Below are 11,052 nucleotides of genomic sequence, written 5' to 3'. Positions count from 1 at the left end.
GGAAAAACCACCATCAGCAACAACAATTCTTGCTTTCTTGCACTTTATTTTCCTGAGTGCTGAAGAAACCAGCAAGGACTGTAATCCACTTCTGTGAGACAAAACCAAACTTAAGTGCTCCTTTGTGTAAAGGCTGATCAGGGCAGAGGGGCAGAGATAGTAGGGAAGATGTCATCAGTATGTGAAAGCCATGGACTAGTGGAGATCATGTTTAACTCTGCCTGTCTCTGCCATGTGGAGAACTGTTAGGTCTCTGTACATCCCATTTATGCTTGTAGTCCTGTGAACTTGAAAAAAAAAAATCAGATAGGGCAATTGCATATCTTGCTAACGGTGGTGCTTGGTTGTGTGTTGTAACAGTGGTTGACAAAGAGGGGGAGGAAACTTCACCACAAAACTTGACAGAAAATGTGTGTGCAGCAAGTGCCTCTGGCACATCCAGGCTCTGGGTGGCTGTAGATAGAAAGGTCAAGCTAAGGATTCATGAGGTGGTGCTGGAAGAATTTGATTCATCCATGGAAATGTCTCAGATATCTTGAAGGAGGAATATGACCTGAACATGACTTGGGAGATGGAGTACTCAAACACAAGCTGTGATCCTGAGGAAGGAAAACCTAGGCTGAACTTGAACACATGGCGCTAAGAGTGTGCTGGATTGTCAATATGAGTACAGAAAAGTGTCTTTCAAGGGGCTTCTCTAAAATAACGTTAGATCCTGAACGTATGGTATACTACTGTGAAGTGTCTTGGCCTCTGGTAGTGAGTTCATGGCACAAAGGAATATTTTCAAGGAAATACTGGCCAAATTTTCAATCTTTTTCTAGTGCGGGTTTAACTGATTGTCATGTTGAAGCCAATCTGTAACCCCCACTTTGGAGAGTGTGATCTTCCTGCAGCTCCCAAGTGTTACCAGATTCATTCCAATGCAAGCTTAGTGTCTGAGTGAAGTTTTCAGGGTGAGTTCCCTGCAGAGAACCCTGGCAAGCCTGTAGGCAAGCTATCTGGTGGGATGGGTTGGCTTTTGTGGTGGTCATTCATGACCGGGAAAGCTCCTACACTCCTGAATTTCCAGTGGGGTTGGGAGGCAGTCCATTAGAGGTAGGTGTATATGTATTCACACATCACTGTGTGGCTTGCTCATTTTTGTTGCTCTGGGAATATCTGTTGACTGTTCAGAGGGTATGAGAGCCACAGGTGTCAGGTGTTGTATATCTGATGAAGAGATTCACTTGTGGAAAAAGCCTCAACAAAATGTTGCTTGTACTTCTGCAGTACTGCCTGTGATGTAGTACAGGTTCAAGGAGGATTTTTCAAAGAGAGGTTATCAAAGACCATTGCTATGTAGTCCGACAGTCCCAAAGAATAATTTGGTTCTATACAAACTTCTACCTATTGAGTTTAGTCTTAAGATGTCCAGAAGACAAATATCTCTCTAGGTACAATAGGTGAATATGCTGAACACAATCCTATGATTTTTTTTTCTTTTTTTCTATGCTTATTCGTTAAAACAAGAGCTCTTTTAACACTCCTGTTCCTTCTTAAAGGCCCTCTAAGTGAATGCCCATTGAATGCAGCAGGACCCAGACAGGTTAGATCACTGGGCCAAGGATACTTTTATGAAATTTAACAAGGCCAAGTCCTCCACCTGGGTTACAACCACCCCATGGTAAGCTACAGGCCTGGGGATGTGTGGTTGGTAAGCTGCATCTCAGAGAGGGACTTGGGGGTATTGGTTGACAGTTTACTGAACATGAGCCAGCAGTGTGCCCAGGTGGCCAGGAAAGCCAATGGCATCCTGTCTTGTATTAGAAACAGTGGCCAGCAGGAAACGGGAGGTGACCATCCCCTGTACTCAGCACTGGTGAGGCCACACCTCGAGTGTTGCATTCAGTTCTGGGCCCCTCACTACAGGAAGGACATCGAGGGCTGGAGCATGTCCAGAGAAGGGCAACGAGGCTGGTGAAGGGCTTGGAGCACATGGACTATGAGGAGCATCTGGGAGAGCTGGGGTTGTTCAGTCTGGAGAAGAGGAGGCTGAGGAGAGACCTCATTGCTCTCTACAACTACCTGAAGGGAGGTTGGAGCAAGGAGGGGCCAGCCACTTCTCCTTACTGGCAAGAAACAGGACTAGAGGAAACAGTTTCAAGCTGTGCTATTGGAGGTTCAAGATGGATGCTTCACTAAAAGGGTTCTCAAACACTGGGATGGTCTGGCCAGGGCAGTGGTAGAGTCGCTGTCCCTGGAAGTGTTTAAGCAGTGTGTGGACTTGGCACTTAGGGACATGGTTTAGTGTTGACCCTTCAGTACTGGGTCAAAGGTTGGACTGAATGATCTTGGAGGTTTCTTCCAACTGGGTATTTTCTGTGATTCTCAGAATTAAACTATTGGACAGAAGGAATATACACAGGTTATGGAGTGGTGCTCAAGTGCTTTTTTTGTGTAGTTCCTGTGCTGCTTTCCCTCCCCCCCAAGAAAGCTCTGCAACTGCCAAAGCCACACCTGGCTGATTTTTAGCAGGAGAGAGTAGGCACATATGGGGATTTGACACTCGGGGCAAGGAGGAACTGAAGAATTGAAAACTGAAGCAACTTAAAATACTCAAACTACCTCTTTGTTACTTTCAGTTTTCTGACAAAAATGGTTTACCTGCTTATATACATGTTTTTAATTAGAAAGAGTTCTAGTAAGCTGAGACAAGATAAATGGGAGAGAAAGGAGCTGTTACCTTCCCTTCCCTTGGAAGTGTCTCCATTTCCAAAAGCTACTGTCAGCTGGCAGCCAGGGGGAATGGTGCTCAAGTTCTGGCAAAAGGCCCAGCATTAGATGCCAAGTGTTTTGGAGGATGTGTCCTGAAGCAATGAATTCAGTAATTTCTTGTTCACCTAGCAGACCTTTTCCAGTCTCTTTGGGGCAGGAATGTATGGGCTTACTAACATACTCACCAGTTATCCTCAGCCCTTTGACTGTCGCATGGGGGGGCTGCAGATGCAGGACCACACGTGTGTGCACACAGCTTTACTGTGCATCACAGCACTAACAGCTGGCTTGCTTCCTGTGGTTAAAACCTTCACACATACTCCTGGGATCTGAGCACAACGTGAACAACCTTGCAAAGTAAACACGTCCACCTAGAGTTTTTATTTTCCCAAATCACTCCTTTAGCTAATGTTTCAAAGATGTATACGCACCACATCTGGTACAAACCAAATATTTTCACTCTGTTGGATCCCAGTCAATATTTGCCCAAGGTATTACAAAGACGGTCATGAAGTTCTGACTAAAGGGAAAAGTGCCCTTGTTGGGAATCGGTCTTGGACTTATGTGAGAGCAGAGGCCTTAGAGAGCTTTGTAATAGGGTGTCTCTGACATGGCTAGTTCCACACCTTTGGTGCTAGTGACAGTTTCAGATAGCCCCCTCAGTGGCTGGACCCTGTGTGCTTGTGCAGACAGAGGGCCTGGCTCATTGCCAGTGCTGCTGGAGGACTAGCACTGCTTGTGTTCCTTCTCTGACCTGCTGAACATTCCCCTGGGGCAGCCAGATGTAGTGGAGATGTTTGCAGCAGAGGGCTTCTCACTGGAGCAAAACTGGTGAAAAAGTCAATGCATTCTGTCATGCTGGTTGTGATCCCATTCCAGAGTTTTGCATCAAACTGTTTATTTTGTGTGACTTGCATTTCCTGGTGCCACTGCAGTCTCTGCTTCCTGCTGACAGACATGCTGTACTTGCAGCTGAGCTGTGGAAGCTGGCCTAATTCAGAGCTGAATCACTCCTGGTATTAAAATCTGACTTGCCTTTTGGGGAATTGAGACTCCCATTGGTAAACAAAAGTCAAATCTTTAGTTTCTTTTTTGACATTTACGTATTCCTATATACAGGCAAACTCCCATCACCCCAGGAACATTTAGGAGCCAATTCACATGTAACAGATTTGTCTTATTCTAACTGAAATCAGAGCAAGAACCTGACTGTAGGGATGACCTCTACGTAGCCTGTTATATTTAGAGTAAATCTGAGTGATCTGAGCTGACCTGTTTGTGGCCCTGTAACCCAGATAATAATGCGGACTGAATCTAAGGGAAGCAAGAGTTTCACTGGCGCTGGCAGGGTGCTCCTGCAGGCTAAATTCAGCAACAATGGGTCTGCTGGGGGTGAACAATTGTTTCCTGGTCAGTGCTGACTGTTGGAGTTGCCAGGTTAGTAGGTTTTACTCTTATCTCCAGCGCTTCCAGTGCGATCCTCTGTGGCTCAGCAATTTTTGGATTTGCACTTACGGCAGCATCTGTTTTTCACTCTGCTCTTCCTCGAGGCTGGAAACTAACCTAACACCAAGGGCTGCTCTTAAACCTACATGAAGAAAGAACTCATTCTCAGTAGCTGCACACCAGATTGTGGTCAGCCTGAAATTCATTAAATTGAATTGGAAGTGGCATATATAATGTTATTACAAAACAGCTAATTCTCAAAAAACAGGGCAAAGGATGAATCCATTCCTGGTCAGAAACCAGACTCAGCAGGGAGAGGAGGTTACTGTGTGACAGGAGACTCTTTGCAGTGGGATTACACCCTGCTGAAAGGCTCTGTGGTTTGGGATGTGGGTTGGTCCAATTAGCAGAATGCACACAGCAGGGTTCGAGGATTCCTCTCCCTTTTTTTTTTTTTGGTGCAGAGATTTATTTCCAGTGCTTTTTGAGATCTCTTTCTCACATTTAAAAAGCAGATTGTTCAGAGGTTTGTTTAGTTTTGATTTTTGGTGACACAGCACTCATGTGCTAAAAGAAGTTATTCCTGGTGATTGCTCTGTGTTATGACTGAAGGAAACCCCATGTGCTTCAAAGTTGCCTACAGATGGTATTATGGTCCCTGCTTTCATTTGCCTGTAACTGTCAGACTAATAAAGCAGGTTGAACTCTCCATGTCAGTGCTTGAACTTTTATTCTGCTATTTGCCTGGGTCACAGGCAGTCACTGTGGTTCGTTAGTCTCTTGTGGAAATGTCACTCTGGTTCTGTGCCCTTCCCTTTATGAAGTTGCAGTTCTCTCTCATGGCATGGTGGGTGGGATATCTGCCTTTCTATTCACACTCTCATTTGGAGGGTCTCTGCAGGACAGCTTTGTCCTAAATAGGGAAAAGCACCCGGAAGACTGACTTCCTCTCAAGGTGCTGTTATGAGCTGGGCATATTGTTCCTTCATCTCAAGGTGTGTGATGGCACAATGTGACTTACTCTTGAAGATACTAGGGAGTATAGACTTTGTTAACTGTCTTGCCAGTTACCTCTACATTATGCTTGTACCTGCATGCCCATGAGTAGTGTCTGGATGACACCACTGGGTTTGCTGCAGTCCCTTCCTAGAGCAAAAGAATTACTCTCAGCTATATACCAGGCAACCACTGTGCAGCTAGCTTGGCTACTGACTTGAATCTGGCATGCAGATAAGAGGTCTTTTGACTCCTGATGTGTTGGTGATGGGTAACAATTTGGTACCTCTGCTGCTTTCCCATTGCTCCAGGATATTGGGATCAAGGCTGTTGCAAAGATCTTGGATTTAGTATCAGAGTTCTACCTGATGTAACATGTAAGACCTAATGCGAGTTGTGAAGTCACAATTTTTATGAGTTTGGTGGAAACTTTCAAGATGAAAAGTTTAGCTGCAGCTAAATTTCCTTAAGATGGTGCCTTGCATCCAAGAAGCAGAGGTGAAAGGAGTCAGGCTACCTCCAGGGTGGCCCTCCCGTGGCCTTAGGACACAAAGTGGCAAGTTGAGAACATTGGGACAAACCACCTAATACAGGTGGAGGACTTCTGGAGCACAGGGAAGCAAGGGCAGAATAAAATAAGGAGTCTCTTAAATCTGAGACAGGGATCCTGGCACTGGAGATGAGCAGTGACAGGATGTGTGTGCAGCTGAGGGGGCTGAAGCTTGGAAGCTACAGTCACAGTGTAAAATGAGCTTCATTGCCACGTAACAGTTTTTCTACTAATGAGTTTTGGGGTTTCCTCCCTAATCCAAACTCAGCCAACACTTGATAAATGAACATGCAAAGGCAGGTGTTGTGGAAATGCCAGCGTTTTCAGCACTGCTTGTGCACACCCATTGCTGTATGAGCTCTGACAGCAGGACCACAGGTTGTTCTCTATCCAGAGGATATGCTCTGGGCTTACTTGTTCTGGGAGTACTCAAGACAGGGTAACAAAGAAGGTGGGTTTCTGCATGATCCCTGTCTTGTTGGCTGCAAAGATTGATAGGATTATAAATGAGAAAGGCAGGAAACTTTACAGGGTACTGCTTCCTTCATGTGTGCAGTGCTCACCAGTGCTAACATGACTCCTTAACTAGCAGTCATGCTGCTAATGAGCAGGACCAAGCCATAGAGGCTTCACAGCAGCTGGTGTGGTGTGGAGCCTGGTTTGACTCAGTTTGGAGGGGCTTATTGCATGGCTTGTTACCATCAGGTTGGAATTCTAGTCTGTCACAGAGTGACTGTGTCACACTCTCTGTCTCCAGCTCTGCAAACTGAGAATATCCCTAAGAGCCAAATATGTGGCACCCGTCTGTGAGCATTACGTGAGGGCAAGAAAACTTGCAGTGAAATACAGAGAAAACTCAGAAGACAAAAGCTTACCCCTAAGCATACTATGATGCAGGATGCATGTTTTTCAGTAGGAAAATTGTCCAGTTGAAGGATGTCTATTTTAGGTGTTTGGAGTGAATTATTGCACCAGTCCTGTTAGAGCTGGAAAATTCTGATCAAGAAGTGATGCAAACACCTACAGATGTAGCGTTTCCATGATGGTAATAACACTGAAGATGCTCTACTGCAGAAATAACAAACGTGCAGCAGCAACAAACTAGCAAAACACATGATTAGGGATCTATAGAACTGAGTGTCTCAGAGAGAATATTGCTTTCTAATAGTAAGCATCTCTGAACTAATGCCTACATCTAAGGAGAGAAGTGATTTCCAAGTGCAGCCATGAATTACATCATCGTGAATGAGGCTTTAAGCCTTATCACAGTCTGTTTCATTCTTAGAGATATGCTTTGCATAAACTAACACAGAAGTCAAACCAGTTTAAAAAAAAAAAATCCCAACACACTAAATGATTACCTTTTATGTAGGACACCATCACAACCTTATATATTGATAGAAATATCATTCTGTTAGTCCATTAGGAGTTTGAGGACATTTTCTTGTGCCTGCACTCATATCTACATGTGGTTTCAGGAAGGCTAATGTAATGGTCAGATTAAGTGCTTTCTTGCCTGTGGCTATTTACTGGAAATCCTGGTAAGGAAGACCTTGGAATAGGCATTTGTGTCAAAAAAAAAAAAAAAAAGGGGCAGCATGTTTTCAGTGCTTGCACCCTGGAAAGTGATGAACTAAGTGTATGTGTTTCTTTTCTAATATGATTTATTGCAGTTCTCACTAGAGGATAGGGGACTAAGCTATTCTGCCTCAAAATGTCAAACCTCAACCTTTGTGCAAACTTTCTGAAGTTCAGCAAGCTATGTGAAAATGGTTCACTGTGATTGAATAATGTTAATGTGAAAATAGCCAACTCCCACACAACACCATTTGCAACACGGCTTGGTTCTGCAGTGGTTTCACAGGGGTACGATGCTTGTGAGGATTTTGTGGTGGCTCTCCTATTTATAATTGCAACTGTACTTAAAGAAACATATCTACAGAGATTAGTAGTACATACCATTGACGTGTAGATGCTAAAATCATAATTACACTTTTGTGCTGAGAATTTAGTTCTCCAGGCTGACTTCATACCCCAGTATCCATTGTTTCTTTCAGAGATATGTTCTCATCCTACCACAGGAGCTTGCTTTCTGTTCTGTCAGTTGAGTTCTCTAGCTACATTATCTTCTTCCCAAGGCCATCTTAAAGCCAGTGGCCTAATCCAACGAGTTTATTGTTAGGTGACTGCAATGAGCAGCACCGAGACAGAGAATCTCAAATTCTTTGTCTCCACAGTGCACCTGCCCTGTGCTCTCCAAACCTCTCCCTTGTATCTCTGTCCCAGCCACTGGCTCCCCCTTACATCTGTAGCCTCATCTTGTTTTCTTCAACAGGCAGGAAGGTTATAAATAGCCAAGAAGATAGAATAAATGGCCCCCATTCCTCAAAGGCCTCAGCATTCATAATTGAGACCAGAGCAAATTGCCTGCTTTTGATCTCTGTCTGTTTTAAAGCGTCTGGCCTCAACATACATAACTATGTTCAAAATCGAGCCTCAAGATTGCAGTGAGTATATCTGTAGATATGACCCAAATCTGGTGATGAATTCTTGTAAAAATCTGACCCCTTTCACCTGTAGTGTTTCAGTTTGGTGGCAAGCCATATTTACAGTATCAACAATATCAAGACAAAGAATCTGATGAGAAATATATTCAGTGACCTTTTATTTTTCTTTTGGCTCTGGGTAGAGTTAGACAAAAGAGTAAGGGACGTGTTGCAGCATGTATCACCAAGAAGAAAGCAAATACATTCTGAATTTCAAATGCATGTTCACTTGCACAATGATGGGATGATGCTATGAGTTTTAGTGAAAACCATGTTAGTCCCCAGCAATGAGTTCAGAGGCTGTTTCTGGCTCTGTATCTGACATGGTAGATGTGCCTGCTTAAGTCACTCCTCTACCCTTTCATTTTCCTTTTCTGTGAAAAGGAATTATCTGTCTTTGGAAAGTGCTTTAAAATTGATGATCAAACTACTAATTGATAATGCTCTTTAAAAAGTCCTCAAATGATAAAGAGTTGACCTCAATACATGTTGATGTGCCACAAGAAGACCATTAGCTCAGTCAAAAAATTAGCAACTAAATAATAAAAAATATCTAGTGTACTCACTGATCAGTTTGATCCATCTTCAGTGGTGAATTTGTAATCTTGGTCAAGGTTCTGGACCTAGACCATTTCTTACAACAATTCCTTAAGTAGGAATGCATCTCTTCTTTCAGCAATAAAATCCCCAAGGTTGCATTGTAAAAGATAATGGCTTTTGATAGGCAACAACTTGTAGTGATAAAGGGATTATTATCTGAGGATTCCTATGTAGCAAGAAATTCTGAACAAAGCTGCTACTGCTCTTCATCCCATTAGTTTAGAAAACAAACACTGTAGCTCTGCTGAAGAAAAATACATTTGAGTGTTCTCACAGTCTAACCTACACCAAACAATTTTGGATGACAAGTGAAAATGTGTATTTTTGCCAAGTGTGTTAAAATAAGTGGATAATAAAATTTAACCCATCTTAAAATATGAAGTGACTTTAAACTAGGTATTTTTTCCCATATGTCTAGAAATGTTTCAGTGAAACACACTGACAATTTGGACACTTTTTCAAGTTGAGAAATTAATCAAAACCAACCTTTTCCTGCACAGGTTTCGTTTTCAACCAAGTTGACCTCTTCTGATTAAAGAAGTTGCATAAAAATTCTTAATCACCTCTGCACAGGAGCACTGCTGTAGCTGCTGGGTGATTCCTGTTTTAGAGACAAGTTTCATAATATTCTGTAGATGCTGTTGTAAGACTCATGGGTATGTCTGTCCAGCAATAGTTATGTAGCCCTGGTGCATTGTCCTCCCAGCTTTAAGAGGGGCTGCCTGTGTAAAGACCAAACTAATGACATGTGTGAGTCTCTTTCAAGGAGCAGGAGAGAGAAGGCCTCTTTACCATTCTGAGCTGAAAAAACGAGCCATGCAGCAGGCTCCCTGCAGGACGCTGGTGTGTGGTTGGAGGAGTGGGAGGCACAAAGCAGCCCTCACCGAGCAATGCCATCCCTTCTTCTCCCCTTGCAGAGTGCAGCGAGCCAATGTGAAGAGTCAGAAGCCCAGGGGTCTCCTGCCTGGAAAATGACTGGTGGGATTTTTACAATGGATAGACAGGGAGAAGGCATGAGGATGAGTGCTGACTGTTGGAGCTGGTGAAGGGGTAAAGTGGAAAGGAACGGTCAGGCTCTGGGATAGGAAGAATAGGAAACATTTGGAAGAAGAAGGAAGAGACATAAACAAGGTAGAGAGATGAAACATGGTGGGGTGTCTGTTAACTCTGATAGTGGTGATAGCCAGTTGTGAATTTTTAGTAAAAAGGTTTTCAGTAGCACTAGGTACAGAAAAATCTTCACACTGTGTTATCTGTGAAATACTGAATTCAGTATCTTTAAAAGCCTGTGGATCTTGGAAACTGAACTTTGCAAGCTTTCAGGCTGTAAGAGCAGATACTCTTGGGCTAACCTGCAGGGAACTTCCTTCCTCCATTTGTAAAGGAAATAAGGATGTGAAGATATGTATCTTGCTGTTGTGCTTTCCCCTCACAACACACATGCTTCTTAGTACTGGTGACTTTATCAGCTTCGCTTCAGGCATCATCTCTCTTGTATTCAATTTTATATCTGATAAAGATGAACTAGGAAAAAAAAGAAATCCATCTTTTGACTCAAACCCTTAAAATGTAAATGATGTAACCCTGAATCCAGCATTACTCTTATGCAGATCTTTACAGGAGATCAGCAGAGATGCATCAAAACTGGAGGTTTTACTTTTGAATCACCAGATCAAAAAAAAAAAAGGATGCTTCTTTCAGTGAAGCCTTCACAACAGCATTATCTTACAGTTGACTATTGAAAGAGAGCGTTCAAGACAGCTAAATACATGTTGGTAGCTAGGATTTTAAATTGTAACTTCTGTTTTAGTGCTAGGAAAAATTTTGAACTGTAGAGATAAGGTGACAGCATATTGCAAAACGTGCAGTGTGCTCAACTGTCTAACTAGGAAGCAAGGCAACTGGTTCTACACATCTTTTCAGCATGAAAATGAACTCTTCCAATGCTTTTACACATAATTCTTTACAGGATGGTATAATGAGGTGTTTTAGATAACTCATAGAATTATTGCCAAGCCATACCATACATTTTTGGCAATTTAGCCCTGGAGCATTGCGGACAAAATGTCCCACATCAGCCCCTGCAGTAGGAGGAGGGATGGCTTTCAGACAGGCACTGCAGCTGAAACTGATGTGCATCCTGGTCCTGCTATAGCC

Source organism: Indicator indicator, chromosome 10, assembly GCF_027791375.1.
Source record: "Indicator indicator isolate 239-I01 chromosome 10, UM_Iind_1.1, whole genome shotgun sequence".
NCBI lineage: Eukaryota > Metazoa > Chordata > Aves > Piciformes > Indicatoridae > Indicator > Indicator indicator.
This window is presented reverse-complemented; position numbering follows the sequence as displayed.